Consider the following 5,363-nt stretch of genomic DNA (forward strand, 5'->3'; position numbering starts at 1 on the left):
GCCCGTCGGGGTCACGGCGAGCTGGGGGGGCCCAGCGTCTCCTCCGGGAATGCTGTCCCTGGGCTGCCGGCGCTGCCTGTGCCCCCCCGGAGGGAGCAGAGGGCTCTGTTTACTCTGCAGGGTTGCTCCCGGTCAGGGTAAGGGTCTCGCGGAAACCCTCCACTCCCCGCCTGTGCCCTGCTGGAGGAAACACCGTGTCCTGGAGATGTTCCCCCTCCTTCTTCCATCATCTTTGCCGCTCCTTCTTGCGGGCAAAAAAATAATCAGGGTGAAAATTGCAGTCGGTCATGTCTGGAAGCCACCGGAGGCTGATCCTGGAGCGCTGCAGGCTGGAGCACATGGGTATGAGAAACTCTCCCTACGTGTGGGCTGGTTGTTGCCAGGAGAAGAGCTTTCTCCTGCATCTCGCCGCCCTTGGGCGTCCAATCCTTCCTCGCTTCAGTTTCTTGGCCTCCGGTAACCGGTGGAGAAAGCTGGAGCGGGGCGGGCTCGGCGGGTTTGCTGCCGAGCATCCTGCCCATGTTTTAGCACAAAGAGCTGGGGGCTCGTGCAGTTTCCCCGCTCCCTTTTTTTGAAGGCGAGCTGTTCCGTTTGAATGGCTTTCCTGAGGTGTGTTTCCAGCTCCAGAAGTGAACTTTCAGGTTTGTCTCTTAATACGCTTGGCTCTGTCCCAGCCCGTCGATGCGGATTGTAGAGGTCTCAGCACCTAATGGAGCTGAATTATTCATGTCTGGTGCTGTGTGTGTGCAGCATTCCCAAGCAGAAAAGCTGTCTCCTTGTAGGATCTGCGCTCCAGGACTGCTCTTAAAACGCTTTGTTGGCAGGTCTCCAGGCCAACAAGTGAGCACATGCTTTTCATGTTGCGGGGGGATCAATCCCGTGATGGCAGGAGGTAAAGAGAAGGACACGTTTATAGCTGAATCAATCTCCTCGCTCTGTTTTCTGCGATGCCGTGATTTGTGGCGGCGTTTCTCCCCGCCGGCAGCAGAGGATCTGGAGAGCACCTGGCGCTTCTCCAGCATGGTGGGAAAGGGACCTCTTTCTCTGGGCTGTGGGCAGGGGTTCTCGTCCCTGCAAATAGAGTAGCAGGTTGGGGGTCCTCGGGGGTCTTGCTTGGGTGATGGATCTGCAGTGCTCCCCTGGCCCTGGCTGCAGAGGTTGAGCCTGCATGGGTGGCTCATTGGAGAAGAAAAATGGGGAGTCGAGATGGGAATTTTGAGCTATGGGAAATGCTTTTAGAGCCACATGCAATGGGCGATGTTCAGGGGATCCTCCCCAGATCGCATGCTGGGGTCGCAGCCTTCAGCCCTGGGCTGGGAAGAGCCGATCCCTGCTGCAGTGGCACGTCTCGAGCTCCCTGTCCCGCTCTGGGAACGCTGAGCCTTCCCTCTGCTCTTGCGGACGTGGCCGATTCTCATCCTCCCTGCTTGCGGTTCCCTTCCCTCCGCATTAGCAGAGCTTGGGCTCCCTGGATGCCTCGTCCGAAGGGGAATGTTTTTTTCTCTTCTTGTTTTCTAACCCTTTGATTGTTCCTGGCTCTCTGATCGCCTGAGACCCAGAGGACTCCCGGGCTCCTGCTTCCTTTTGTTGTGGTAGGAACTGGCAAAAGCTGCTGCTGTTTGCATAGTTTCAGACCAAAGTCCTGCTCATCTGCTCTCCTTATTTCAGATACATAAATACTATTTATGTAGATGTGTGTGTGTACGTTGAAGATGGCAAGGCGAGCTGAGAGTCAGCCAGGCTGGCGTTGTTGGAGGGGTGGCGCAGTGCCTGTCGCAGTACAGTCCAGTGGGTTGTCAGTCGCCTTCCTGGTCCACCCGTCCCTCTGATCGAGCTGGATACGGCCCTTTGTGTGCTCCGGCCTTGGGCGAGCAGCTCTTGGAGGCTGAGCCTCGTCCTGTCCTGGTACCTCGTGTGTTGGTCCTGCATGGCAGCACGGAGTCCTGAGCCCTGTCCGGTGGGGCTGCGGCTGGACACCATGCCTCAGCTTTGGGCTGGGAAGGGGCTGTTAGTGGCTACAAATCTGGTTCATCCACCTTGTTATGGACTTTGCCCGTCCGGACAAAGGAATCGCCGCGGATCCGCGGCACAAAGGGAGCTGGCTGTGGCAACGTGCGCCATCCGGGGAGGTCTGCGCTGCGCAGAGATGGGATGGTCGCTTCCAGCCCCATCCGTGTTTTGGAGAGGCAGGTCGGGGGGATTGGGCTGGATGCCCTGGCTCGGTGCTGAGAAGTGGGTGCTGGGACAGGAAGAGGAGGCGGTGGTGGTGATGACAGAAAGGTGCGGGGTGGCTTTGGGAAGCCGTTAGCGACTCCGAAGCGCAAAGTGATCTCCTGATTCGGCACTTTTGCTGCTGCTGAAATGAGAGGTCAGTGCTTTTCATTTCCAGCTTGTACGCTAGCCCCCAGCTCCTGGGGTTAAAAATCTCTGTAATGACCTGTCAGAGAGCAGATTATTAGCTGTACAGAGCCGAGGATGCTGTGGAGAGCAGATGGAAAATGGCCTGGCTGCGGCAGCCTGTCTGATGAAAGAATCCCTGGCATTTTTACAGTGTTTGCATCTCTGGAAACGCACCATGAAGCTGCTTTCCAGGCTCCTGCCTGCTGGGGTTTGAAGAAATTTGTGTGTGTATGTGTGTGTGTGGTTTTTCTTTCCCCCCCTCATTCCCATTTCTCTTTAAGTCACTTGGGTTTGAAGTGCTGATCGTAAATAGTGCCGGGAGCTGAGCAGGAAAAAGGGGAGGACAGTGCTGCTGGAGAGGAGCTTCGTCCAAATGGGTGGGCAAGGGTTTCTGGCGAGGTCTGGCGAGCGGTGACTGGGGCCGTGTAGCAGCTGGGTGGCTGCTGGGAAGAAGCTGTTCCACACGTTAGTGGTGTCTCGTCAGTGTAATTGCCACGAGCTGATCTCGGTGAGCACGTTTTCCTGTTGTGTGTGGGTGCCTCTTCTTTGGTTTTGTTGTTTGGTTGGTTTCTTTTCTCCCCTTGACACTGCCTCTGGGGACGGGCGGCTATGACGTATCTGAGAGCAGGGAGGGCGAGGGGCTGGAGAGCCAGGAGGAGAAATTTTGGGCTAGCTGGGGTTGACCACAGCATGGGCAAGTACTGCCTGTCTCTTTCTTCCCTGGTAGCTGTGCAACTGTGCCTCAGTTTCTCATCTGTCACAGCTTGCTACATGGCTCATCACAGTGGAGGTGATGGTGGTTTAATGTCCTGAAGCCTGGTACCGTGTTGTGCTGCCTGGAGGTGCGGGACGGAGACCTGACCCTTCCCGCTGCCATTTGGCCTCCAGCGACTGCTCTGACGTGTCCCAGGTGTCACGGGCGCTCCGAAGGGTGGGATTTATTTCCCGCTGAGGCACTTGACTTCCCTGGCGAGCGGCTCTTGTCCCTCGCAGCAAGGCTGGCGTGGAGAGGAGCCCTCCCTGCGGGTGGCATCGGCAGGAGAGGAATCAATCCTCCCTCCTGGGGCAGCACTCGATAATTCAGAGGGAAATGGTGAGCCGGGAAACGTGTGAGTAATGTCTCTTTGGAGCCGAGAGCTGTGACCTGCCAGGGCTGGTATTGATTGAGGGACCAGTGCCAGATGGCTGCTGCTGCTATGGGGCCAGCTGAGGAGCAGCCCCCAGCCCGAGGGGGTGGCGGGAGGATGCTGCCTCACGCTGTGTGCTGCTGGGGGATTTGGAAGGCTGGGGATTTTCGTTGGGACCTGTCCTACCTGTGCCCGTGGCTGCTGATGAAGGTGGATGTGGGGCTTTGGGTGTGTAACCTTGTTCTCTTTGCTCTCCCTTCCAGCAGCGATGCCGTCACCTGGGCACACCCCGACCGCTGGAAGCCCCCCCAGGATGTAGGTGACCCCCAGGGTGCGGAGGCAGGGAAGAGCCTTGAACCGTGAGGGGCCGTTAACTCTAAGATGTCCTTGAGCAGCGGAGCTTCCGGAGGGAAAGGAATTGATGCGAACCCAGTTGAGACGTACGACAGTGGGGATGAGTGGGACATTGGCGTAGGGAATCTCATCATTGACCTGGACGCTGATTTGGAGAAGGATCAGCAGAAATTGGAAATGTCGGGCTCCAAAGAGGTGGGGCTTCCGGCACCCAACGCGGTGGCAACCCTACCGGATAACATCAAGTTTGTGAGCCCGGTGCCGGGCCCGCAGGGCAAGGAGGGCAAATCCAAGTCGAAAAGGAGCAAGAGTGGCAAGGACAGTAGCAAGCCAACCCCAGGCACCTCCTTGTTCACTCCCAGCGAGGGAGCTGGTGGCAAGAAGGAGGCTCAAGGACGTTCTGGGGATGGCGCGAACTCGGGCGGCTTGGTGTCCACCGTCACCCCGAAAGGCTCGGAGAAGTCGGCCAAGGCGTCTCGCAGCGTGGCCGGCTCCAAGAAGGAGAAGGAGGGTGGCTCATCCAAAAGCAAGAAGGAAAGGAGTGAGGGTGCGGGGGCTGCGGCAGAGAAGGAGCCCAGCGTGCTGCAGCCCTTGGCCCTGGCAGTGAGGGTGGGACAGTACGATGGGGGCCAGGGGACAGAGCCTGCTGCTGCCGAGCAGCTTGGGAGTATAGCGATTGACACGGGAGCGGCGCTCAACCCCCTGGGAGTTAAGTCAGAGCTGGAAGACGGGGAAAGTGAGTGTCGGCAGCTGAAGAAGGTGAAGTCGGAGAAGGTAAGAAAGGCGTCTGAGTGCAGGTGGAGGCAGCAGCGCTGCCGCTCAGCTCTGGGCGTTGCTCCTGTGCCAGAATGTGCCGCTGTGGGTGACGAGGGAGCTTATGCCGGGGTCGTGTGTCTTGTACTGGCACTGGTGGATGGCTGGGACCTCCTGGTCAGCAAATCACCTGTGGTCATCGTGTGTCAGGGTACTGTTCTGCTGTACCCTCGGGGATTTGGTTTCTTCAGTGCTGCAGCTGTGCCGAGCAGGTCCAAGCCTCTCTGACTGCTGTTGCTGGGTGTCCCAGTGATGTCCTGGTCCTGTGCCCACTTCAGCTCCCAGCAGGACAGGGCGATTTCTATTGGCCACTGTGCTCTGCTTCCCAGTGGCTTCATCTCGCGTGTCAGAGCTCCCTGCAGCTCCCGGAGGAATTTATTTCTCTCCGGTTGCATAATTTGTGGAGAAGACGACCTTAATGTGTGAGTAAATGTGGGATCTGTGTGGGTGCGCAGGCAAGCACGAGGTGCGGGCTTGGCAGGAGTTACCGCCTTGTTTCCTGGTCTGCCGTTGGCATGTGGGCTTTGTCCCCCTTGCGATGATGATCAGCCCGGGCCAGCGGGTTGCTGCCAGTGGTTTTTCAACATGTTGCTCCTCCGCTGACATGTAGCAGCGATGCTGAGCTGCCGATGCTCCTCTTCTGGGTCACTGCGAGCACGAAAAGCCCCG

At 58.0% G+C, this 5,363-nt stretch overlaps 1 pseudogene; it reads left to right on the forward strand.

Moving 5' to 3' along the window:
* The first annotated feature begins 3,908 nt into the window (after positions 1-3,908).
* Positions 3,909-4,655, forward strand: LOC104546675 (annotated as a pseudogene).
* The last annotated feature ends 708 nt before the right edge of the window (positions 4,656-5,363 follow it).

Source organism: Mesitornis unicolor, unplaced genomic scaffold, assembly GCF_000695765.1.
Source record: "Mesitornis unicolor isolate BGI_N332 unplaced genomic scaffold, ASM69576v1 scaffold45089, whole genome shotgun sequence".
NCBI lineage: Eukaryota > Metazoa > Chordata > Aves > Mesitornithiformes > Mesitornithidae > Mesitornis > Mesitornis unicolor.